The sequence below is a fragment of the Bos taurus genome, chromosome 28 (assembly GCF_002263795.3).
Source record: "Bos taurus isolate L1 Dominette 01449 registration number 42190680 breed Hereford chromosome 28, ARS-UCD2.0, whole genome shotgun sequence".
NCBI lineage: Eukaryota > Metazoa > Chordata > Mammalia > Artiodactyla > Bovidae > Bos > Bos taurus.
The window spans coordinates 17382577-17410574 of record NC_037355.1 but is presented as its reverse complement, the minus strand read 5'-3'; the positions used below and the strand labels follow the sequence as shown (position 1 = coordinate 17410574).

The window sequence follows — 27998 nt, the reverse complement described above, 5'->3', positions numbered from 1 at the left end:
AGTGGAGCCTGGCGGGCTACAGTCCATGAGGTTGCAAGAGTCAGACAAGATTTAGTGACTAAACCACTACTAGATGTATTAAAAAAACAATGAAAACATGGTAGAGATATTAAGTTAACCTACCTAATAAACGCAAGTAAATCTTAATATATGAAAACAGGCTTAAGTTTATCATAATAAGTGGAATTTAAAACTATTTAGGTATAAACCTTGAGTTACCTCTACACTGATAAAAATCCAAAAATTTAACAACATAATCTACTGGCAAGGCTGTAGGTATAGACAATCGCATATATTGCTGGTAACAATGTAAAATAGTATAATTCTTCACGGAGAAGATGATGTGGACGCCTTGGGTGGGGGGACACCATTTTCTGTCTACCACACAAGGTCATAAAACAAGTAGATTAATAACAAATTTGAGGGAATTGAAGTCATATAGAATATATTCTGATATTAATAAAAATAAAAATCAAAAGATTACTGAAAATTCCTCAACTACTTAAATAATGAACATATTTCTAAACTGTCTTTAGGTCAAAGAAGAAGTCACACGTAAAATTAGAAAATATTTGGGACAACAATCACATTCAAAATTTGTGAGTTATAGCTTTAAAGCATAATTACAGAGAAATTGACATCTTTTAAGCTTCTATTAATAATTTGGAAGAGTACACAATTAACAGTTTGTTTCTATCATAAGAAGCTAAGAAAAAAACAAGTGAATAAAACCTACATTAAGTTAAAGCAAGTAAATAATAATGAAAACAAATCTAACAAAACAGGAACAATAGAGAGCAACAAAATTCAAAGCTGATTTTTTGAAAAGGTCAAATAGTATAATTCTTTTATCAACTTCTAGTAGATGGATCAAGGAAAAAAGAATACATAAATTATCAATATCAAGAATAAAATAAATGTCATTATTAATCTGACAGTCATTAAAAGAATAATAAGGGAATATAATGAACATTTTGTTCCAATAATATTGAGAACTTAAATAGATTGAATAAATTCCTTGAAGGGCATAAATTAGAATTCAGAGAAAAAGATAAATGTATATTTATAAAGTTTAATTTCTTAAAAACCCACCTAAAAGAATACTAGGCTCAGATGGGTTCGGAGGAGAATTCTATTGAATTTTTAAGGAATAATAATACTGCACAATTATTTTAGATAATAGAGGAATATGCAACACTTTCCAAAGTACTCTGAGTCCAGCATTAGCCTGATACTATAATATATCCAGAGAAAAACATTGTAAGAAGAAAAACCTAGGGAACAATATCCCAAAACTGGACTCAAACAATCCTCAACCAAATACTAAAAACCAAATCAAGTAATACAAAAAGCAAATTATACACAATGATCAAGTGGTATTCGTGGATTGCAAGGTTGCTTTAACCTTCTGCAAACAGTGTAATTCTCCATGTAATGGAGAAAAACATATGAACATCACAATAGATATATTAAAACATTTTACAAAATGCATCACCCATTAGAAACTCTCAGCTAAGTGTAAATACTAAGGCAACAATATGAAATATTCAGCTGACATGGTATTTGCTGAGAAAGGTTAGTTTCCTGTTCTAAGAGTGGGAATAAAGGAAGAAAGTGACGCACGCTTACGATATTGTTCATTGTGTTGCACCCTGTACAATAAAGCAGAAGAGGCAAACACACACACACACATATGCAGGAAAGAAAGACAACTTTTGTTTGGATAGCATCATGATGTACATAGAAGTTCCTAAGGACACTACCGAAAAAAAAAAATAAAAAAACCATTACCTAACTAGTAAGTGAATCCAGCAGCATCCCATGACAGAAGAGCAGTATACCAAAATCAATTGTGCTTCTAGCTACTGGCAATGAAAAATTACATTGTCAAAAATACAAAATGCTTGGAGATGATCTGAATAACATGTACAATATCTGTACAATGAAAACTAAGATTGCTGAATGAAGTTAAAGAAATAAATAATGGAGCTACAAAATGTTGATGAATTTAAAGACAATATTATTTTAAGGTATTGATTCTCCCTAAATTTATAATGTATTTATAATATAATACTCATTAAAAAAACAGACATTTAAAAAGATATGGTCAAACTTATTCTGCAGCTTATATGAAATACAAAAAATAGAGAAATCTTATAATAAAAGAATGTATCTAGAGAACTTAATACTCCCTGATTCCAAAACTTACTTAAAATCTACAGTGATCAAGCTATTAATAATATGAAATTGGCATAAAAATACAGATTTAGATCAATGGAACAGAATTAAACGGATATACGGTTATATGGTCAATTAATTTTTGACAAGTTACCAAGAGGATTCAGTGGGGTGAAATAGTCTTCTCAATAAATGGTGCTGGGGTAACTGGATATCTGTACAGAAAAGGGGGCGTTAGCATTTTCCTCACCCTACACACAAAATTTGATTCAAAATGGATTATAGAACTTTAAAAAGTTAAAACCCTAAAACTTCTAGCAAAAAAACATGAGAAATCCTTTATGACTTTGGGTAAGGCACATTTGCACTGATAGGACACAAAATATATGAATCACAAAAGAAATATATTTTATAATTGAAGTTTACCAAAATTTAAAACTTTTGCTTGTCAGAAATTATCATTAAGAAAATTAAATGACAAGTCAAAGATGGGGAGAAAATATTTGAAAAAAACATGTTAATAATGACTCGGACTCAGCATACTAATAAATCTTACAACTCAATGGTAAGACAACCAAATAGCCCACCAGGCTCCTCTGTCCATGGGAATATCTGCCCTGTGACAATTTTGAGGGATGGGATGGGGAAGGTTTAAGACAGAAGGGACATATGTACGCATATGGCTGATTCGTGTTCATGTATGGCAGAAACCATCACAATATTGTAAAGCAATTATCCTCCAATTAAAAATTAAATTAAAAAATAAAATAGTCAAAACAGATTATAAAAAATAATACTGGAGTGGATTGCCACGCCTTCCTCCAGGGGATCCTCCTGACCCAGGGATCAAACCTGCATCTCTTACATCTCCTGTATTGGTAGGTGGGTTCCTTACCACTAGCACCACCTGAGAAGCAGTGTCACAGGAGCGTGCCAGTGAGTCAGAAAGGGACTGCTCTCTCAGCCTGGTGTCTGGAGGGGCCACGTGGAGCAAAGCCACGAGCAATTAGAGTTGTCCAGTAAGGAAAATGAAAAATAAACCTTTGCTGCCGCTATCCAAGACTTTGTTATACAAAATAACCTTACAAAAGCTGGTGAATATCATTATATTTGACTTGTATTTGCTGTTCTGTTTCTTGTGAATGTGCATGCTCTTTTTTCAGATTTTTTCCCCATATAGTTCATTACAGAGTATTAGGTATTGAGCCTTTCCAATTATGATTCGGTAAATTCAACAACAAAATCTTTGCATACAACAAAGAGGGAGAAACAGAACGCCAAATACAAGTCAGAATATACATATGTGTCACTGACTCACTTTGCTGTACATCTGAAACTAACACAAAATTGTAAATCAACTGCCAATAAAGGTTTTAAAACATTAAATTTAAAAATAATTACATTGGATATCTTTAAAACAGTATACTGCATATTATATACTATATAGTATACTGTATACTATAAAAGAGTATATAGTAATAGAAATGATAGGGAAACTTGCCTTATACCTGCCTAAGAATTCATCCAGTGTTTCTCTTGTTAAGGATAAGTCTTATAAAGGACAAATTCATTAATCTCATTTCAGAAAGTGTTTTATAAATTAGAAATTGATGAAAAAAATTAGAAATTGATGTTGAATTTTCAACTGTCTCTTAAATATCTGTGGAGATGTATGATACTATTTCCTTAAATATACTGATATACTGAATGACCCTAACGCTTTTTTAAAATGTGGAACCATTCATGTATTGCTATAATAAACCCAACTTTGTCAGAATTATTATTTTTTAATGTGCTGTTTTATCTTGGGATTTTACATTGATATTTAGGAATAAATTATCTTTAACTATTTGAGTTTCTAGGTTTAATTTTCAATGTCATACTCATTTCATAAAAATAATTTGAATATCTTCCTTCTTTCAGTGTCCTCTGTGATGTTATTTTTATTTGTAATTTGCTTTTCTCCTTAATTTGTATGTTTTGTGGGAGAATATGCATGGAGAAACAAGAACTTGCTAATGGCCACTGCATAATGGAAACCTGGCATTTTTGTCTTATTATAAAACCAGTGCATGCTTATTGAAGAAATCTTACAAAATACAAATGGACACAAAGAAAATACAATAACATAATAATGTTAATAAAACAACAGCTTGTTACCACTTTGAATAATCTTTTATCAAATTATTCAAAAATTTAATAGTTGGGGGGAGCGATGAAGATGAAAGAGTAGAAAGACCCTGAGTGCACTTCCTCTCATGAGCACATCAAAATTGCCACTATCTGCAGAACAACCATCAGCTGAAAAACAAACAAAACTGGAACCTACCAGTGTGGGACGTTTCCTGGATCATTCCAAAGACCTCCCACAACTAAAGACATAAGAAGGAACCACAGTGAGATGGGTACAAGGGGTGGACTTGTGATATAACAAACCACTGGGATGGGCAAACCTCAAAACTGCAGAATCATTATATTGCAGAGGTTCACCCACAGGAGTGACGGTCCTGAGCTCCACATCAGGCTCAAGCCCAGGGCTCTGGCACTGGGAAGATGAGCTCTCAGAGCATTTGTTTTGAAGGCATGAGTTCCACAGGACTGGGGGAAATAGAGACTTTACTCTTAAACAGGGCACACAAAATCCCACATATACCAGGACCCATGGCAAGAGCTGTCATCTGATAGGAGGTTGGGCCAGACCTGCCTGCTGGTCTTGCAGAGTCTGCTGGAGAAGTGCGATGAGGCTGTGGCTTATTTGGGGGAGAAAAACACTGGGGCCAGACATACTGAGGAACACTCAACTGTATGAACACTCCTGGCAACCACCATATTGGCTAATTAGTGCCAAGACCTGGCCCCACCCAACACCTGTAGGCTCCGGTGCTTCCCACTCCAGGGCAGCGCTGCAGGCACGCAAGGCGTGGCTTCCCCCTTGGTGTTTGGCTTCCGGATTTTGCCTGGAAGATTTCTAAGTTTAGGTCACATGTCTTCTGGTCCCTTGGCTTGGGGTGAGAAAGGTCTTCCAGAAGCTCTTTTTCTCTTTGCCTGTTGCAGGCTCTGCATGGCCTGGTCTGGGATACGTAAGCAGCAATAAGGAGACATGGGGAATGCACCGCCGTGTTCCTCCTCAAATCTCAAAGTCCCTCTGCAGCCAGACTTCTTTACACCTTTCAGAAAAGAAAGATTGAAAAATTTTAAAAATCACAATCAACCTTTATTTTCTTTTACTTCACACATTGCATTTGAACTTGGACAGGGATTCATTTGGATCCCCGAACCTCCTTGTCAAATTAGACCCCAGAAGGTCAAGGGCAGACCAGGTTTAAGTCATCATTAATCTGTTGCAAGAAAGTGAAGGAAGAAACCTTTTCCCCTGAGTAACTAAGGCAGAATTTTTAAGTATGTCTTTAGATGATAAATGATAAGTGAGAATATTTGATCTGGAGGCAAGTGTAATATTTCCTCTAGATTTATATCCACCATTTAGCACAACCAAGTTCAGTTCATGAACACATCTAATGATAAATATCCCTTTTAGGTTAATTTTTCTATATCTAAAATAGTGGCCCAGTGGGAAGTGATGACCAATCCATTCCCCAATGGCGTCAGGTAGGAAAATTACTGAATTCATCATCAATCTCACTCTTTAGTCCTCCAGGGAAGATTATCTTTGTAGAACACCGTAAAGCTAAATAAATTTAAAAGATTATCAAAGAGAGATTATAAATCTAGGCAGAAGTTCTCAATTCTGGGCACCCATTAGAATCACTTGGGGAATTAGAAAAAAAATAATACTAATGGGTTTGCACTGCCCCAGGTCAATTAAATAAGAATGTTTGAGTGGGACCTGGATATCAGTATTTTTTAAAGCTGTCCAGGTGATTTTAATGTGCAGTCAAGAAGGAAAATAACTCACATAGGGAGGTGGTGTTTTTCTTGACAAGGGAATTTATATGTTATTACAAATTGCACTTACCATACCAGATAAAACACATTGAATAGATGTTCCGGTTACATGAGACAGGCAGCTCAAAAGGAGGTCCGTTTAAGCTTGTTCCTCCCAACTTTGCTAGTGGCTTACTCTGCTACCAGAAAGCACTTTTAAATCAGGAATAAGAATGGACGATGCTCTAAAAATATCATTCCCCAACAGGTAAATAAATACCATGATTCTAGAGAGATGGTTGCTCTAAAGTGTAAATCTCTTGTACAGAACCATCAGGTTTAATTCACTGGATTCCTTAATTCTGGGACCCAAAATATGATGACTTACCTAACAAAAACTTTACCTTTCAAGAAGTACCTGGAAGTGAGCCTACCAGACATAAAGCATTGAAACAGCTGGATGTACTATGAGTGGGCATTCCCTGACCCCCTGCTCCTGGTGGAAAGCTTATCTTGGACCTGGCAAGCCAATCTCATTTTGTCTATGGGACATATTTCTAAGTAAGAGTTTTCATTTTTGAAACTTCAGGGCTTTGAAGCTAGGTATGGTCCAATCATGTGACAGGGCTTTCATAGGAAAAAGCAAGCCTCTGCATTGGTGGAATCTTACAAGGAGACATGACAGGAAGTTTCTGGACGAGATGAATATTACTATTAGGGTAGAGGTATTAAGGGTTTCCTTAAGGTTGTTCAGCTGGTAAAGAATTTGCCTACAGTGCAGGAGACCCTGGTTCGATTTTTGGGTTGGGAAGATCCCCTGGAGAAGAGATAGACTACTCACTCCAGTATTCTTGGGCTTCCCTAGTGGCTCAGCTGGTAAAGAATCCGCCTGCAATGCGGGAGACCTGGGTTCGATCCCTGGGTTGGGAAGATCCCCTGGGGGAGGTCATGTCAACCCACTCCAGTATTCTTGCCTGGAGAATCCCCATGGACAGAGGAGCCGGGCAGGCTACAGTCCATTGAGGGGTTCACAAAGAGTCGGACATGACTGAGCAACTAAGCACAGCACACCAGCATAGAGGTATTAAATCCTGTTTATTTATTTATTTGTTTATTTTAGGAAACACTTTTATTTTATTTTACTTTTTTGAATGTACTGAGCAGAGATTTACTCTTAAGTAGAGAATTTGGCGGAGAGTAATGACAAATGTTTATTAAACTAAACAAATAAAAAGAAAATGTAATCCAGGATACTACACAGTGCAGCTATGAATTAAATCCTGTTTAAAATCACCTTTCAGGGACTTCCCTGGTGGTCCAGTGGTTAAGAATCTGCCTTCCAATGCAGGTTCAATCCCTGGTTAGGGAACTAAGATCCCACATGCCGCAGGGCAACTAAGCCTGCACGCCACAACTAGAGAAGGCTGCACACTGCAACTTCTGAGCCCATGCCCTCTAGGGCCTGTGCATGGCATGTAGAGAAAGCCCAAGTGCTGCAACTCGAGAAGCCAATGGGACAACTAAAGAGAAGCCTCAGCACTGCAAATAGAGAAAGTCTGCGTGTGCAATGAAGACCAGCACAGCCAAAAAATTAATTAATTAATTAAAATAAAATCACAGTCCAGAGAAGGCAACTTCCATGGGCCATTAACTTACTCTCCCTTAGGGGCATAGAAAAATGATTGGCAAACACCAGCCAAAGCTATCTCCTTTTCCAGAGACAGGCAAGCCTGTTGACTGACAAAATGGATCTCTTCTCCTTAAGTTTTGATCATGTGTGTTTTCTTGAGTGGTCTATTACAGACTCTGACAAATTAAGAGGGCCTCCACAACTGCTCTCATTTACAAAATTCTACTAAGATTTCAATCTTTTCAAATTCTCCTTAATAACTACTGGTACCTGCTGCTGCTGCTGCTGCTAAGTCACTTCAGTCATTTCCGACTCTGTGTGACTCCATAGACGGCAGCCCACCAGGCTCCCCCGTCCCTGGGATTCTCCAGGCAAGAACACTGGAGTGGGTTGCCATTTCCTTTTCCAATGCATGAAAGTGAAAAGTGAAAGTGAAGTCGCTCAGTAGTCTCCGACTCTTAGCGACTCCATGGACTGCAGCCTACCAGGCTCCTCCATCCATGTGATTTTCCAGGCAAGAGTACTGGAGTGGGGTGCCATCGCCTTCTCCACTGGTACAGCTGAGGTACCTGTAACTAATGGCCCTGGTGTCAAGATATTTTTGAGACTATGAAGTTTCAATTCGGGGCTTAAGATTTGGGATTTTCTATTTACAAAGGTCACTTTTCTTGGCTTAAAAAACAATGGGAAGGTGTGAGAAGGCACAAGATTAGCCAGCCTAGCTTCTAGAAACTGCAGGTCATTTGGAAACCAGCATACACATAAGTAACCCAAATGGTTAAGCCTAGTTGCACATGTAGGTGTAAGCACAAGATTACTTGGAAGTTGTGTCACCCTTAGATTTCGGTGAAGGACTACCAGCTGACTTACTATTCTAGAGATAGCACTGGTTCAGTTCACAAAAATGTATTAAATGCCTCTGCCTGCTAATATATATAGAAATGGATACAAGATGGTCTTCATCCTTCAGAAATTATGGCTAGTCATTATCTTCCTATTTTCATCCAAACTTGACTGTGAAGAGTACTTCCAGTTTCAGAAAGTGCTAGAACAAACTTCAACTTCTGCTTCACAGTTCACCAATGATTACATAACTCACTAAGCTCCTTCATTCTAGACTTGAATATAATTACTGCTGATAGACTTATCTCTCATTTACATATTTACTATTAAAGCCTTTCTATATAAAGAACCTTACATTCAAATTGTAAGAAGATGGCTCACCTCACCAAGTGCATAATCACCGTTGGTGGTTCCTTAAGTCTGAGCAGGCAGCCACCCACATTTCCAACATTTATTAGCCACCTCTGACATTCCTGTGTCCAAAAAAAATAACTGACTCATTGTTTAAATCTATGATGAGCTACATAACACAAGCAGCGTGGAAAGTTTGTTGCATGATTGGCGTGGTCTCCAAAAATATCAAGTGAGAGCAAAATAAAAACAGAGGTTCTCAATGTATATATATATATATATATATAATGCTTGAAAAGAGTTGGTTCATTTTCACTTAATGATAGTTACATTTCTCTACAACAAAGATATGTATTAGATGTAAAAGCAGAAACTGAAGAGACATTCCATTTGGACTTCATAAGTGAATGACTGGTAAAGCAGTGTCAGCTGCATGACATCACTACTTTCCATATTGGCTAGCTAAATTATGTGCTCATTAGTTTATTGGGTTAATAAATGAGAGGCTAAAAAATGTGCACGCTCTTACAAGTGAAATATTTTCACGGAGCCAAAGGAAGCCTGACTAATTTGAGTTAGATTTAAATCCTGTCTTTTGTAATGATTAATACCATAAGACAATGAGAGAGTAATCAGCTTCTAATTCTGACTTGGCTAGTGACTCACCAAGAGGACTTGTGAAATTCTCTGAACCCATTGAACCTGCATCTCCTCATCTCTCAAAGGAAAAGATGAAGCTGATTCTTGGGGCTCTACCTAGTTCCATGATTCTGTGGCATCAGATAAAGATTCTAAGGGGTTTATATTTATAACTGAATCTTAAATATAATAAAATTGGTTGGGTGTTATTAAGCATAGTCTTGCTAGAATCAAGGTCATTTAAGGACTGAAGTATATCCTAGGCTGAGAAACATTCCAGGGCCAAGACCCATGATATAGCTGCAGTAAGTAAATTGCTGAGCTCTCAAGGAGAATGGGGCTGAAGATATACTATCATGAGATATAATAATGTAAATGAAAATGCTTTGCAAACTATTTGGGACTATATAAATGTCAAGTGTTAGGCAGTATTATCTTCTCCATTTATTGAGGGGCCAACTCATAGAACTGACTTCAACAAGGCCACATAATAAGTCAGGAACAATTTGGAAGAAAATACATTTTTTATTCTGATGTTCCTTCCTTGCCTTCATCTTACCAATATTTATGGAGCTGCTTCTATATCTAAAGTACCAGTAGGGGAATTAAAGAGATGTCTAGGACACTACTACCATTTTCAACAAGCTTGCAATCCAGTAAATATGTATGGAACAGCAGCATCTGTTTTTCTTTAATGCTTTTATGTATAGAAGATTTTTTCCTCACCAAGTTTTAAGTTATTTGGATACCTCCAAAGACTTTTATTTTCTTTGATCATCTTCACTATGTTCAATGGATTATGGGGCATATTGATCCTAAAAATATTATTTGATGGAAAAAAAAACTCAGGATTTAAACCCTCTAAAATGCTAAAGAAATGTAAGTTCTTACCATCTTTTATGTACGCTGATACTTTCTCTAGTACATCTCAAGAATAGATACACAGGATCCCTCAAGAAGATATCTAGATACACTGCTGCTAAGTCACTTCAGTCATGTCCGACTCTGTGCGACCCCATAGACGGCAGCCCACCAGGCTCCCCCATCCCCGGGATTCTCCAGGCAAGAACACTGGAGTGGGTTGCCATTTCCTTCTCCAGTGCATGAAAGTGAAAAGTGAAAGTGAAGTCGCACAGTCATGTCCGACCCTCAGTGATCCCATGGACTGTAGCCTTCCAGGCTCCTCCATCCATGGGATTTTCCAGGCAAGAGTACTGGAGTGGGGTGCCATTGCCTTCTCCATCTAGATACACAGGATCCAATAATTTTAGAATGATACTGTAACAATAACAACCCAAAATAATAATATAAAGAATAACAACCAACATGTGATAATAACTATTTGGAGAAGGCAATGGCACCCCACTCCAGTACTCTTGCCTGGAAAATCCCATGGACGGAGGAGCCTGGAAGGCTGCAGTCATGGGGTCGCTGAGGGTTGGACATGACTGAGTGACTTCACTTTCACTTTTCACTTTCATGCATTGGAGAAGGAAATGGCACCCCACTCCAGTACTCTTGCCTGGAGAATCCTAGGGATGGGGGGCCTGGTGGGCTGCCGTCCATGGGGTCACACAGTCGGACACGACTGAAGTGACTTAGCAGCAGCAGCAGAGCAGTGGTTCTCAATGAGTAAGTAGCTTTTCCCTTCTCCAGATCTTCCTGACCCAGGGATCAAACCCAGGTCTCCTGCATTGCAGGCAGATTCTTTACTGTCTGAGACACCAGGGAAGTCCAGCTAACACTACCACACAAAACATGTCTAGAATTTTAAATATGTTTGAACTAGTGGTTCTCAATGGAGGGTGATTTTGCCACACAGGGAATATCTGACAGTATCTGGAAACATCTGTGGATATCACAACTTCACAGGTACTACAGAAACCACAGATGCTGCTGAATATCCCTCAAATAGAAGTCACTCTCACAACAAAGAATGATCTGGTCCAAAATGTCAATACAGAAACCCTGATCTAGACCTGTCTTTCCATACCAGAGCGGTTCTGTGGTGAATTAGGGGCTCTGTTCTAATGGCTCAGGTGGTCCTGGCCAATCATAACCTGAAAGGCCAGTACAAGAGCTCAGGTAAAAGCAGAAGGGGTATAGGATCCCAGAGCTTCTATGAAAGGCAATACAGTGAGGGATATTTTTTCCCAGAAGGTAAGAACAGCATTCTCCTTTGTTACATATTATTTTTTGGAGAAATTGGAATTTGTAAAGGTTTGGTTTATAGTTCATCTCCCAACTACTCTCCACACCTTTTGTTAATTTAGAACAATGTCCTATTGTTTTTTTTTTAATTTTTTTAAATTTTATTTTATTTTTAAACTTTACATTTTGCTAAATATCAAAATGAATCCGCCACAGGTATACATGTGTTCCCCATCCTGAGCCCTCCTCCCTCCTCCCTCCCCATACCATCCCTCTGGGTCGTCCCAGTGCACTAGCCCCAAGCATCCAGTATCGTGCATCGAACCTGGCCTGGCAACTCGTTTCATACATGATATTTTACATGTTTCAATGCCATTCTCCCAAATCTTCCCACCCTCTCCCTCTCCCATAGAGTCCATAAGACTGTTCTATACATCAGTGTCTCTTTTGCTGTCTCGTACACAGGGTTATTGTTACCATCTTTCTAAATACAAAATATACCTGGAGATTATGTTCACTTGCAACTAACACAGTAGTGTAAATAAATTATACCTCAGTTTTAAAAATTAAAAAAATATACAGCTGAAGTCTTGCCTATATTTGAGACCCTTGCATCTAACAGTTATATGGCTTTATCTATGAGTAGCTAAGTAGCTATGGCAATTTCATGGTACTTACAGTCACATTTCCTGATAATCTCTGGATTTTCAGGGACCATTAGAGATCCCTGTGTGAATCTTGGAGTAATGAAAAGTACATTCTAGCAAATATTCTAGGTATTCTGCTATTGCTGCATTGATTTAGAAGCACATTTCTAGATCAATTTTTTCCCCTGCAATTTTAACTTGTAATAAAATGAGTCTTAACAAAAGCGCCCTTCGCAATCTAAATGCTTAGGTTGAGAACAGCAGGCCAAATTGAGAATTAATTAACATTTTGAAGCCACAGTGCTATATTGCTTAATCCTAAATTGTACTTCAAATAGGGATTGATTTCTACACTGGAGCAAAAAATGCATGGTTTCTTCCCATGCTTTAATAAAAAATATGGATGGTATATCTTTAGAGAATAAGATTAAGTAATGCAACCATTAAATGTTTTTGATGAGGCCATAATATTATCTAATTACAGAATCCATGTTCTACGTGTCATCTTTAAAACTTTAAGAAAACAATTATTAGTGAATAAGGAAGACAGAAAACCAACCAGTACTGAACACATTAGTATAATTTATGTATTCATATAACTGATAATAGACATCTATTTCTAAAAATCCTTGAAGCACAGGTAATAATGGAGCCAGTCAGCAATGTGCCACTTGCAATTAATCACTCTCTTCATATTCACAACATTCAATTTTTCTTGCTATTTGAGAGAGTAATGATTAATTGATAAAAGTTTAACAAGTGCACTAATAGCAGGTGTTCCTAATTGCAAAGTCTTCAGAATGATCCTCCCCAAACCTACTTTATGCTAATTTGTACAGCATTAGTCATAACACTTTATGATTTTACTTTTAAAACGACTTTTCTTTTAGTCACCCTAATTTAATTAAGAATTTTAACTAGTTGCATGTATCAAGAACACCAATGAATTTTAAATCTGTGAGTTTGATTACCATAAGAGATTAACAAGAAGACTCATAAAAATGCACGGCTGCCAATTAGAAGCACCAACACTGTGTAAATTAGAATTTGTTAATTGGTTTAGCAAAATGTAAATTCAATTTTTTGAAATTTTATGAACTGAAAAATTGATTATATTTTTTGTGAGCCTCAAGAAAGATCTTATTAGTAATGATATTTGTTTCAGCGGTTCCTGAAATTATACTTGTATTTTAGCCACAAAGATTTCTATTTCATTTATTTCAAAAATATCTGATTATAGAATTCATTTTTCATCCACACATGTTTGCCCCTCACCATCTACATACACTATTAAATGAATATTTAAGTACACATTTTCCTTTCATCTGTCTTTCCTCTTGGCAAGACAGATAAAATATGCATACTAGGTAAGGTTTGTTATTTTGTACTTTAATATTAAAGTACATGTAATTAATTTAGTTTCCTTAAACGCTATGTGTTTATGACAAAACCTACAGATGCTTTTACAAAGATGAATATTGAAACAGCATTTCAGGTATGCAGATTAATACTGTCTGCCTCTAGGAAACAGACCCAGCAATCTTGCATTTTATAAAAGGAGCAGAGACTGTACTTCAGTATGCACTGTGGAATGGCAGGGTCTCTTAGCAATGTAAGATTAAAATCCATTCTCGGTGAGGCATAGACATAGCACTAACCTCCTGTCAGTTACTCCCCTGCTGAACCGCAGTCAAGAAGCAGGCAGAACTGAGGACAGGCCTGAAATATTCTTATGGCTGAGTCTACATACTGTGAGGAGCTGGGGAAGCACTGCACCGGATTGTTCTGTGAATTCAGCACTCCCATTTTCCAGATAAGGTGACTCATTTGGTAGTAATCACAAACCCCCTCACTCAGCCCCTTAACTACTCCTATCCCTCCCGGAACTGTTTTTTGAAAATCACAATGCTTGGTAATCTCTCCAGAAGGCTCCAAATTCAGCAGATAATTATTTGGCTGTTCAAAACCTCTTGCATTAATGCATCATCCGAAATTAGTGTAATTAGATTATTCTATCCATGATTAGCTCCCGAAAGGGATAAAACACAGGATGAGACCAGAGGGAAAAGGAATCACGGACTTAGTGCCCTCCCTTTGATCAATGTGGGTGGGAAAGGAACATGCCTCATGCCTGAGTTCCTCATCATCCTTAAGAAGCAACTGGGACCCAGATAGCCAGATGCGGGAACCAAGTAGCAGAAGGCAGGCCTTGGATTTCGGAGGGCTCCTACAGGAACTCAGGGTTAAAAGAGATAGAGTCACTAGAAATCAGCTGGGTCATAGGGAGCAGGACAGGCTCTGACTGCCAAGAAACAGGGTGGCTTTGCTTTTTCACCCTGATCCCTTCCTCTTTGTTACACTCACCCTTCCCCAACATGATCTTCATGTTATATCAGTTTAAAAGAAAAAAAAAAAAAGCAGAAAATAATCTCAATTTCCAAAAATCAATGATTGTTTAATAAATTTAGATAGGGGAATATTATGCCACTATGAAAATAATAGTGAAGATATATATACACACACATATGTGTGTGTGTGTGTGTGTGTGTATATATACATGGAAATATGTTTTTCCATGTGTGTATACATATATATATATATACACACATGGAAATATGTTCACCACTTCTTAATTCATTGGTTTACCAAATATTGTTGCATGCTTGTTATATGTCAGGCTCTGATCTCTTTCAGCAGTATATAAAACAGTGAGAGATTCAGAAAATTAAAAATGAAAACCAAATATATAATGTAATTTCAGGAATTATAATTGCTATGAAGAAATAGAAAGCAGGGTAACGAATCAGGGGAGTATGTGGGAATGACATTTGAATAGATAAAGTGAGAAGACCATTCCTTGAAGAAGGAAAAATCAGTGTGAAAGCTCAGAACTGGGAGTAAGAAGGCCAGACACAGGGAAGGAAAGAAAGCTCCGGGCTGAAAAGGAAACAAATGAGCAGTGGGACATAGAGCAGAAAGAGTTGCAAGGAAGGCAGCAAATTGGAGATGCTCTAGCATCCTCACTCAGTATCCTTTCCCAGGATGGAGCCGTCACCTCCCCTGAGCTGGTGGTGGTTCTGGGTGTAAGAAGGCATCTTCTTTCCGGTGTGCTCTACATGTGTTGGTTACCAGTGGTGTCAAATGCATCGTCTCCTACCCAATGGAAAGAGTGCGAGTACGCCTGCACCCTAACTATGTTCAATTAAAAATAAAACACTATTGGGATTTCCCTGGCAATCCAGTGGTTAAGAACTTCTCCTTCCCCACAGTGGATAAGACTCCACTCACCAATGCAGGGGACCTGGGTTTGATCCTTGATCTGGAAAGACTCCACATGGCACGGAGCAACTGACCCCGTGCGCCATGACTACTGATCCCACTGACCCCGTGCGCCACAACTCCTGATCCCACGGGCTGCCACTACTGAAGCCCATGTGCCTAGAGCCTGTGCTCAGCAACAAGAGAAGCAGTTGCGATGAGAAGCTCACATACTGCAACGAATAGTAGCCCCCACTCTCTGTAACTAGAGAAAGCCCAAGCAAAAGCATGAAGACTCAGTGCAACCATAAATAAATAAAAAGACCACTGGATGTCCATGCTAAAAAAAAAAAACGACTTCACCTTTCAATGCACGCTGTGCAGTTTCCATCCCTGGTTGTGGAGCTAATCCCACGTGCTTCACAGCCATAAAACCAAAACCATAAAACAGAAGCGATATTTTAACAGTCGTAAAATCTTTAGAATGGTTGGGAAGATTCTCGGGAGAAGGAAATGGCGACCCAACCTAGTATTCTTGCCTGGAGAATCCCATGAACAGAGGAGCCTGGCAGGCTACATTCCATGGGATTGCAAGAGTCAGACATGACTTAGTGACTAAACCACCACCACCACATCGAAAAAAAATTTTTTTAATTAAAAAAAAAAAGTATCAACCACTATGTAGGCCAGACAGATACATCTGTGGGCTTTATGAGGCCTTTGGGCTGGAAGTATTTTTAACCCCCTTTTCAGCCTGGAGTAGACATTCCAGGACTGAGTGTGCTGGAGAAACTGAGAAAATGTGCACTGCAGTCTAAGAAAGCTCTCTGAGCAGGAGACTCTCCCTGGGAGCATCCCAAAACTTTCTCATCCATTGCCCTTTTCCCTCTTTTCTAGATGTACCTGAGGACACTTCTCTAGTAACAAAAGCCCTCTGTAAGTTTCACCCCTTTGAAGCTCCCCTTGTAAAGTGGTCCTGATTACCTTTATGGTCCGCTTCCAGTCAATGCAGGGAATATAACTCCTGATGCTCCAGTTTAGTTCTTTTATGGGAGTCCTGGGCAAAACCATACCACTAGAAGCCACAATCTCTTAGGCTATTAATAAGGAGAATAGTATTTATCTTTCCTGCATGGTAGTGTGATCGTTGATTAATAAATGCTCAAATGGTGTTTTGAAGGTGACAAGTATCAGCTATTATAGTGACTATTATTGGCTGATCCTACAATCCAGAATTTGAATGCCAGCTTGTAGCTGATTTCTACATGTTTTGGATGTACATTCTATCCACTGGAGGAATTAAATTTAAGCCCAGTGTCATTAATTAATATGTGTAAAGCATGTTGTCTCAACTGCTCTAAGTACCAAGTGCAGTTGTAACAAACACCAAAGCTTTAGTTTGAACCTTGTAGTAATATTGCATTCTGACTGGCTTCATTTACATCACAGATCAAGTACTCAGGGGCTCATTTCTATATTCTGTGCAGTGCCCAGCAGCCTGCTGGCATATCATAGCTATCCAATAAAAACAGTAATAAAGTTGTAATCTTCTTCCCTTTTCTCTTGATTTGCCTTCACATATATTTTTTTAAAAAGTAGATTAGACAGCAAGAAAGATATTCTCTTATTTGTGGCAAAAGATGACTCAAAATCTTTGCTAATGGGAATATGGAATCTTTTTTTCTCCTGTATACCAATCAGGAAAATGAAAATTATTTACTCTGGGATGTCTTATTGTATCACTCTTAAATCATTTATAGTTCACTAAGTGCTTTGAATAATGGAGGACCTAGGAGGGCCCCTGATTTAATTTTGTTCCTGTGTTTCTTTAGATCTTTGTGCTTTCTTAGGAATAGCACAGAAGAGAGAGTTAAGAATGATTTTTTTTTAAGAAAGCTATTAAAAGCTTTTACAAGGGACTTGAGCTTTAATAAAACCTCTCTGTATGCAGAAAGGCCAAATCTCCAGGGATTTGGAAAAAGGCAACCTCAAAGTTAAACATTTGAAGAGCAAACTAAATTCATGACTTTAACATCACTTCCTTTCTTCTCTCACCCTTATCTTCCTTGTAAGATACAGCATTAGGTCAGCATATTCTTTAATCCAAAATTTCTAAGAGATTGCAGTATCAGTTTATAAGAGCACATACTTGTTTGACATTTTCGTTTATAAAATTCTATGTTACATACCTATTAGAATCTTACAAATGACCATAAATTTAGCAGCTTAAAACAACTACTTATTATTTCACAGTTCTCTAGGTCAAAAATATAGGCACAGGTTGGAGACTTGCCTGATGTTTCCAGGGAGCTAAGACTCTGTACTCCTAATGCAGGGATCCTGGGTTCAATCCCTGGTCAGAGATCCCAAAGCTGCATCAAAGAGTTGGCATGCTGTAACAAAATGATCTTGCACGCCACAATGAAGATCAAAGATCCCATGTGCTATGACTAAGATGATGCAGCCAAATCAATAAATGTTAAATATATATAGGCAAAGGTTGGATTAGCTGGTTCTCTGCATCAAGTTTCACAAGACTGAAATTAAGATACCTGTGGTCCTCTCTTGAGACTCTGGCGATGTATTCACTTCCAAGCTTATTCATGTTACTGGCAGAATTCAGTTCCATGTGGTTGTAGGACTGTGGTACCTGCTTCCCTGAAGCTGTTGATTGGGGATGGTTCTCTAGTTTCACTGATACCCACATTCCTTCACTGATGGCTTCCTTTCTCCATCTGCAAAGCCAGAAATGGTAGATAAAGTCTTTTCAAGCTTTATTTTTTTTTTTTTTTAAGTACTCAAAAAAGGGTTTATTTTTATGATTACTATTGCTAACTCGATGTTTCATCCTAGTTTTTTTTTTTTTTTGAGTCGGGTACCATTGCTTTTATTTTTTTTTTTTTTTTTTTTCCTCTAATTTTATTTTATTTTTAAACTTTACATAATTGTATTAGTTTTGCCAAATATCAAAATGAATCCGCCACAGGTATACATGTGTTCCCCATCCCGAACCCTCCTCCCTCCTCCCTCCCCATACCATCCCTCTGGGCCGTCCCAGTGCACCAGCCCCAAGCATCCAGCATCATGCATCGAATCTGGACTGGCAACTCGTTTCCTACATGATATTTTACATGTTTCATTGCCATTCTCCCAAATCTTCCCACCCTCTCCCTCTCCCACAGAGTCCATAAGACTGTTCTATACATCAGTGTCTCTTTTGCTGTCTCGTACACCGGGTTATTGTTACCATCTTTCTAAATTCCATATATATGCGTTAGTATACTGTATTTATGTTTTTCCTTCTGGCTTACTTCACTCTGTATAATAGGCTCCAGTTTCATCCACCTCATTAGAACTGATTCAAATGTATTCTTTTTAATGGCTGAGTAATACTCCATTGTGTATATGTACCACAGCTTTCTTATCCATTCATCTGCTGATGGACATCTAGGTTGCTTCCATGTCTTGGCTATTATAAACAGTGCTGCGATGAACATTGGGGTACACGTGTCTCTTTCCCTTCTGGTTTTCTCAGTGTGTATGCCCAGCAGTGGGATTGCTGGATCATAAGGCAGTTCTATTTCCAGTTTTTTAAGGAATCTCCACACTGTTCTCCATAGTGGCTGTACTAGTTTGCATTCCCACCAACAGTGTAAGAGGGTTCCCTTTTCTCCACACCCTCTCCAGCATTTATTATTTGTAGACTTTTGGATCGCAGCCATTCTGACTGGTGTGAAATGGTACCTCATAGTGGTTTTGATTTGCATTTCTCTGATAATGAGTGATGTTGAGCATCTTTTCATGTGTTTGTTAGCCATCTGTATGTCTTTTTTGGAGAAATGTCTATTTAGTTCTTTGGCCCATTTTTTGATTGGGTCGTTTATTTTTCTGGAGTTGAGCTGTAGGAGTTGCTTGTATATTTTTGAGATTAGTTGTTTGTCGGTTGCTTCATTTGCTATTATTTTCTCCCATTCTGAAGGCTGTCTTTTCACCTTGCTAATAGTTTCCTTTGATGTGCAGAAGCTTTTAAGGTTAATTAGGTCCCATTTGTTTATTTTTGCTTTTATTTCCATTATTCTGGGAGGTGGGTCATAGAGGATCCTGCTGTGATATATGTCGGAGAGTGTTTTGCCTATGTTCTCCTCTAGGAGTTTTATAGTATCTGGTCTTACGTTTAGATCTTTAATCCATTTTGAGTTTATTTTTGTGTATGGTGTTAGAAAGTGGTCCAGTTTCATTCTTTTACAAGTGGTTGACCAGATTTCCCAGCACCACTTGTTGAAGAGATTGTCTTTAATCCATTGTATATTCTTGCCTCCTTTGTCGAAGATAAGGTGTCCATATGTGCGTGGATTTATCTCTGGGCTTTCTATTTTATTCCATTGATCCATATTTCTGTCTTTGTGCCAGTACCATACTGTCTTGATAACTGTGGCTTTGTAGTAGAGCCTGAAGTCAGGTAGGTTGATTCCTCCAGCTCCATTCTTCTTTCTCAAGATCGCTTTGGCTATTCGAGGTTTTTTGTATTTCCATATAAATTGTGAAATTATTTGTTCTAGCTCTGTGAAGAATACTGTTGGTAGCTTGATAGGGATTGCGTTGAATCTATAAATTGCTTTGGGTAGTATACTCATTTTCACTATATTGATTCTTCCTATCCATGAACATGGTATATTTCTCCATCTATTAGTGTCCTCTTTGATTTCTTTCACCAGTGTTTTATAGTTTTCTAGATATAGGTCTTTAGTTTCTTTAGGTAGATATATTCCTAAGTATTTTATTCTTTCCGTTGCAATGGTGAATGGAATTGTTTCCTTAATTTCTCTTTCTGTTTTCTCATTATTAGTGTATAGGAATGCAAGGGATTTCTGTGTGTTGATTTTATATCCTGCAACTTTACTGTAGTCATTGATTATTTCTAGTAATTTTCTGGTGGACTCTTTAGGGTTTTCTATGTAGAGGATCATGTCATCTGCAAATAGTGAGAGTTTTACTTCTTCTTTTCCAATTTGGATTCCTTTTATTTCTTTTTCTGCTCTGATTGCTGTGGCCAAAACTTCCAATACTATGTTGAATAGTAATGGTGAAAGTGGGCACCCTTGTCTTGTTCCTGACTTTAGAGGAAATGCTTTCAATTTTTCACCATTGAGGATAATGTTCGCTGTGGGTTTGTCATATATAGCTTTTATTATGTTGAGGTATGTTCCTTCTATTCCTGCTTTCTGGAGAGTTTTTATCATAAATGGATGTTGAATTTTGTCAAAGGCTTTCTCTGCATCTATTGAGATAATCATATGGTTTTTATTTTTCAATTTGTTAATGTGGTGTATTACATTGATTGATTTGCGGATATTGAAGAATCCTTGCATCCCTGGGATAAAGCCCACTTGATCATGGTGTATGATCTTTTTAATGTGTTGTTGGATTCTGATTGCTAGAATTTTGTTAAGGATTTTTGCATCTATGTTCATCAGTGATATTGGCCTGTAGTTTTCTTTTTTTGTGGGATCTTTGTCAGGTTTTGGTATTAGGGTGATGGTGGCCTCATAGAATGAGTTTGGAAGTTTACCTTCCTCTGCAATTTTCTGGAAGAGTTTGAGCAGGATAGGTGTTAGCTCTTCTCTAAATTTTTGGTAGAATTCAGCTGTGAAGCCGTCTGGACCGGGGCTTTTGTTTGCTGAAAGATTTTTGATTACAGTTTCAATTTCCATGGTTGTGATGGGTCTGTTAAGATTTTCTATTTCTTCCTGGTCCAGTTTTGGAAAGTTGTACTTTTCTAAGAATTTGTCCATTTCTTCCACGTTGTCCATTTTATTGGCATATAATTGTTGATAGTAGTCTCTTATGATCCTTTGTATTTCTGTGTTGTCTGTTGTGATCTCTCCATTTTCGTTTCTAATTTTGTTGATTTGATTTTTCTCCCTTTGTTTCTTGATGAGTCTGGCTAATGGTTTGTCAATTTTATTTATCCTTTCAAAGAACCAGCTTTTGGTTTTGTTGATTTTTGCTATGGTCTCTTTTGTTTCTTTTGCATTTATTTCTGCTCTAATTTTTAAGATTTCTTTCCTTCTACTAACCCTGGGGTTCTTCATTTCTTCCTTTTCTAGTTGCTTTAGGTGTAGAGTTAGGTTATTTATTTGACTTTTTTCTTGTTTCTTGAGGTGTGCCTGTATTGCTATGAACTTTCCCCTTAGGACTGCTTTTACCGTGTCCCACAGGTTTTGGGTTGTTGTGTTTTCATTTTCATTCGTTTCTATGCAAATTTTGATTTCTTTTTTGATTTCTTCTGTGATTTGTTGGTTATTCAGCAGCGTGTTGTTCAGCCTCCATATGTTGGAATTTTTAATAGTTTTTCTCCTGTAATTGAGATCTAATCTTACTGCATTGTGGTCAGAAAAAATGCTTGGAATGATTTCTATTTTTTTGAATTTACCAAGGCTAGCTTTATGGCCCAGGATGTGATCTATCCTGGAGAAGGTTCCATGTGCGCTTGAGAAAAAGGTGAAATTCATTGTTTTGGGATGAAATGACCTATAGATATCAATTAGGTCTAACTGGTCTATTGTATCGTTTAAAGTTTGTGTTTCCTTGTTAATTTTCTGTTTAGTTGATCTATCCATAGGTGTAAGTGGGGTATTAAAGTCTCCCACTATTATTGTGTTATTGTTAATTTCTCCTTTCATACTTGTTAGCATTTGTCTTACGTACTGTGGTGCTCCCGTGTTGGGTGCATATATATTTATAATTGTTATCTCTTCTTCTTGGATTGATCCTTTGATCATTATGTAGTGACCTTCTTTGTCTCTTTTCACAGCCTTTGTTTTAAAGTCTATTTTATCTGATATGAGTATTGCTACTCCTGCTTTCTTTTGGTCCCTATTTGCATGGAAAATCTTTTTCCAGCCCTTCACTTTCAGTCTGTATGTGTCCCCTGTTTTGAGGTGGGTCTCTTGTAGACAACATATGTAGGGGTCTTGTTTTTGTATCCATTCAGCCAGTCTTTGTCTTTTGGTTGGGGCATTCAACCCATTTACATTTAAGGTAATTACTGATAAGTATGTTCCCGTTGCCATTTACTTTATTGTTTTGGGTTCGAGTTTATACACCGTTTTTGTGTTTCCTGTCTAGAGAATATCCTTTAGTATTTGTTGGAGAGCTGGTTTGGTGGTGCAGAATTCTCTCAGCTTTTGCTTGTCTGAAAAGCTTTTGATTTCTCCTTCATACTTGAATGAGATCCTTGCTGGGTACAATAATCTGGGCTGTAGGTTATTTTCTTTCATCATTTTAAGTATGTCTTGCCATTCCCTCCTGGCTTGAAGAGTTTCTATTGAAAGATCAGCTGTTATCCTTATGGGAATTCCCTTGTGTGTTATTTGTTGTTTTTCCCTTGCTGCTTTTAATATTTGTTCTTTGTGTTTGATCTTTGTTAATTTGATTAATATGTGTCTTGGGGTGTTTCTCCTTGGGTTTATCCTGTTTGGTACTCTCTGGGTTTCTTGGACTTGGGTGATTATTTCCTTCCCCATTTTAGGGAAGTTTTCCACTATTATCTCCTCAAGTATTTTCTCATGGTCTTTCTTTTTGTCTTCTTCTTCTGGAACCCCTATGATTCGAATGTTGTAGCGTTTAATATTGTCCTGGAGGTCTCTGAGATTGTCCTCATTTCTTTTAATTCGTTTTTCTTTTATCCTCTCGGATTCATTTATTTCTACCATTCTATCTTCTAATTCACTAATCCTGTCTTCTGCCTCTGTTATTCTACTATTTGTTGCCTCCAGAGTGTTTTTAATTTCACTTATTGCATTATTCATTATATATTGACTCTTTTTTATTTCTTCTAGGTCCTTGTTAAACCTTTCTTGCATCTTCTCAATCCTTGTCTCCAGGCTATTTATCTGTGATTCCATTTTAGTTTCAAGATTTTGGATCAATTTCACTATCATTATTCGGAATTCTTTATCAGGTAGATTCCCTACCTCTTCCTCTTTTGTTTGGTTTGGTGGGCATTTATCCTGTTCCTTTATCTGCTGAGTATTCCTCTGTCTCTTCATCTTGTTTAAATTGCTGAGTTTGGGGTGTCCTTTCTGTATTCTGGCAGTTTGTGGAGTTCTCTTTATTGTGGCGTTTCCTCACTGTGTGTGGGTTTGTACAGGTGGCTTGTCAAGGTTTCCTGGTTAGGGAAGCTTGTGTCGGTGTTCTGGTGGGTGGAGCTGTATTTCTTCTCTCTGGAGTGCAATGAAATGTCCAGTAATGAGTTATGAGATGTCTATAGTTTTGGGGTGACTTTGGGCAGCCTGTATCTTGAAGCTCAGGGCTGTGTTCCTTTGTTGCTGGAGAATTTGCTTGGTATGTCTTGCCCTGGAACTTATTGGCCCTTGTATGGTGCTTGGATTCAGTGTCGGTATGGAGGCATTTGATGAGCTCCTGTCAATGAATGTTCCTTGGAGTCAGGAGTTCCCTGGAGTCAGGGTTTGGACTTAAGTCTCCTGCTTCCGATTATCGGTCTTATTTTTACAGTAGTTTCAAAACTTTCTCCTTCTATACAGCACCATTGATAAAACATCTACATTAAAGATGATAAGTTTCTCTACAGTGAGGGTCACTCAGAGAGGTTCACAGGGTTACATGGAGAAGAGAAGAGGGAGGAGGGAGTTAGAGGTGACCCAAATGAGATGAGGTAAATCAATAGTGGAGAGAGTGGGCTAGCCAGTAGTCACTTCCTTATGTGCACTCCACAACTGGACCACTCAGAGATGTTCACGGGGTTATACAGAGAAGAGAAGAAGGAGGAAGGTAACAGAGGTGGCCAGAAGGATAAAAGGGGGGAATGAAAAGGAGGGAGACAGTTCCAGCCAGTAATCAGTTCCCTAAGTGTTCTCCACCGTCTGGAACACACAGAAATTCACAGAGTTGGGTAGAGTAGAGAGGGGTTAGGGAGGAGACACAGGCGACCTGGTGGAGAAAAAGGAGGGTCCAAAGGGAGAGAGAGCAGTCAAGCCAGTAATCTCACTCCCTAGTGAAAAATGGGTCCTGAAGATTGGGTCCTTATAGGTACAAAATTGGTAACAAATACATAAAAGCAAAAATTAAAAATCTAGAGTAGAGTTTGGAATTTCAAAAATACGATGTTAAAGAAAAGAAGAAGGAAAAGAAAGAGAGAAAGAACGAACAAACAAAAACAAACAAGGTCGCGAAAATTATAGAGAAAGTACAGGTACAAAATTGATAACTAATACCAGAAAGCGAAAATTAAAAATCTAGAGTAGAGTTTGGAATTTCAAAAGTACGATGTTAAAGAAAAGAAGAAGGAAAAGAAAGAGAGAAAAAACGAACAAACAAAAACAAACAAGGTCGCGAAAATTATAAAGAAAGTACGAGTACAAAATTGATAACTAATACCAGAAAGCAAAAATTAAAAATCTAGAGTAGAGTTTGGAATTTCAAAAATACAATGTTAAAAAAAAAAAAAAAAAGAAGAAGAAAAATAAAGAGAGAAAACAAACAAACAAATACGAACAATGTCACAAAAATTATAAGGAAAATACAGGTACAAAATTGATATCAAATACCAAAAAGCATAAATTAAAAATCTAGAGTAAAGTTTGGAATTTCAGATATACAATGTTATATAAAAGAAGAAGAGAAAGAAACAGAGAAGAAGAAAAAAAAAAAAAAAGTCACAGAAATTATATAAAAAAAAACTATAGGTACAAAATTGATAACATATACCAAAAAGCGAAAATTAAAAATCTAGAGTAGAGTTTAGAATTTCAAAAATACAATGTTAAAGAAAAGAAGAAAAAAACAAAAACAAACAAAAAAAACAAGGTCAAAAAATTATAAAATATATATATATGAAGTTTGCTGAAGAAGAAAAAAATAGGGTCTTTTTTTTTTTTTTTGCAAAGTACTAGGATATAAAGGTGAAAATTAAAGGAACAATAGAGGACTTAAAATTTATTTTTTTTTAATTAAAAAAAAAAGAAAGAATGATCGTAAAAATAATAAAAATATATCTAGGACTTTTTTTTTTTTTTTTTGTGGGTGTTGTGGTTTCAGTTCATTTTTGGCTAGTTCCTTGGTCAGATTTATATTTCTCAAGATCTATAGGCCCCTTCCTATGTAGTCTGTAGTAACCACAGGGTTTTGATCTATTGCCTGTAGCTTCCAAGGCGTTTCCCTCTGTTATATCTTCTTCTGTTTGCTAGTCTCTTCAGTATCTGGTTTCCGCCCTGACTCAAAGGGCACGGTGGAGGACACTTTTTTTTTTTTTTTTTTTTAGGCTTACTTGTTCAGTCGCGCTGTGAGGAGAGAGGGAGGGATGCTGCAAACAAATAACACTGGCGTGGGCTCGCAGTGCCTCAGCCACCCTGGGTCTGCTCCCGCTCACGGCGCGTGTAGCCTCCCTGTCCACACTGCTCGGACTCTAGGTTGTTCCGCCGGGAACAATCCGAGGCTGGCCCTGGGCTGCATGCACCTCCCAGGTCCAAGCCGCTCAGGTTCAGGCACTCGGGTAGTCCTCAGAGGCGCAGACTCAGTTGGGCCTGCGTTTTGTGCTCTTCCCAGGTCCGAGCGCCAATTTGCTCTTCCCAGGCGAGCGCCAATGCTGCGACTTATCGCCTCCCCGCCGCTCGGTTATCTGGATGTAAAACCGGCGCACCTTCTCAGGCAGATGTTGACCGTCCAGACCCCCAAGAAGTTTTAGTTAGCAAAGAAGCCTGCTTACAATTTTATAGATAATGTCTCTCTGGGGCTGCGATTGCCCCCTTCCGGCTCTGGCTGCCTGTCACCAGAGGGGGAAGGTCTGCAGCCGGCTATCTCTGTTCAGTCCTTTGTTCCGTGCGCGGGCCTGGCGGTCTTAGGTTAGGGCTGGCTTTTCGCGTGGTAGGTATCCCACAGTCTGGTTTGCTAGCCCAAATTATTTCGCTCAGATAGCGCTCAGGGTATTCAGGCCAGATTCTTACTCTCAGCGATGCAGCCCGCGCCGCGCCTCCCTGCCCAGCCCCGGTTTGCTAATGGCGGATGCAGGCGTCTGCGCTGCTTCTCTGCTGGGGGAGTTATCGTAGGGCTCGCAATCTGCGAGTTTTAAATTGTTTATTTATTTTTTCTCCCTGTTATGTTGCCTTCTGTGCTTCCAAAGCTCGGCACAGATTCGGCAGTGAGAAGGTTTCCTGATGTTTGGAAACTTCTCTCTTTTTAAGATTCCCTTCCCGGGACGGAACTCCGTCCCTCCCTCTTTTGTCTCTTTTTTTTGTTGTTTTTAATATTTTTTCCTACCTCCTTTCGAAGAGTTGGGTTGCTTTTCTGGGTGCCTGATGTCCTCTGCCGGCATTCAGAAGCTGTTTTGTGGAATTTACTCAACGTTTAAATGCTCTTTTGATGAATTTGTGGGGGAGAAAGTGTTCTCCCCGTCCTACTCCTCCGCCATCTTGGCTCCTCCCCCCCCTTTTCAAGCTTTAAATGTTTCTGATTTCCCCTTCTGCCTCATCACTCATCTGCCTCCCACCTGAGAAAACTCTCCTCTTTTAAGGGCTCATGTGATTAGACTGGGCATGGCTGGATAATCAGAATTTCACCATATCAAGGTCTGTAATCAAAATTATATCTCAAAAATCTTTTTGTACATGTTATGACCAACCTAGACAGCATATTAAAAAGCAGAGACATTACATTGCCAACAAAGGTCCGTCTAGTCAAGCCTATGGTTTTTCCAGTGGTCATGTATGGATGTGAGAGTTGGACTGTGAAGAAAGCTGAGTGCTGAAGAATTGATGCTTTTGAATTGTGGTGTTGGAGAAGACTCTTGAGAGTCCCTTGGACTGCAAGGAGATCCAACCAGTCCATCCTAACAGAGATCGGTCCTTGGTGTTCATTGGAAGGACTGATGTTGAAGCTGAAACTCCAGTACTTTGGCCACCTCATGTGAAGAGCTGACTCATTTGAAAAGACCCTGATGCTGGGAAAGATTGAAGGCAGGAGAAAGGGACGACAGAGGATGAGATGGTTGGATGGCATCACCGACTCGATGGACGTAGGTTTGGGTAGACTCCAGGAATTGGTGATGGACAGGGAGGCCTGGTGTGCTGTAGTTCATGGGGTCACAAAGAGTTGGACACGACTGAGCAACTGAACTGAACAGAACATATTCACGGGGCTTCCCCGATGGTCCAGTGACTAAGATTCTGTCCTCCCAGTGCAGGGGGCCCAGGTTCAATCCCTGGTCAGGGAACTAGATCCCACATGCTGCAACTGAGTTTACATGCTGCAACTATGACTGGTGTAGCCAAATAAAGAAAGAAATATTTGAGAAAAACATAACGTATTTGCAGACTCCAGGGATCAAGGCATGGACACCTTTGGGTATAGGACATTTTTCTGCCTATTATTTCATAGAATTATCATACTAGGCAAGGAGA

The 27998-nt window shown here is 38.4% G+C and overlaps 1 long non-coding RNA gene across 1 annotated transcript; it reads right to left on the bottom strand.

Moving 5' to 3' along the window:
* Positions 1-1878: 1878 nt before the first annotated feature.
* LOC101904381 (uncharacterized) lies at positions 1879-27060 on the bottom strand. Its single transcript, XR_001495339.3, has 3 exons — positions 26860-27060; positions 18135-18317; positions 1879-5345 (listed from the first exon to the last, which is right to left on the bottom strand). It is a non-coding gene; the product is annotated as an uncharacterized lncRNA (long non-coding RNA).
* Positions 27061-27998: the final 938 nt, after the last annotated feature.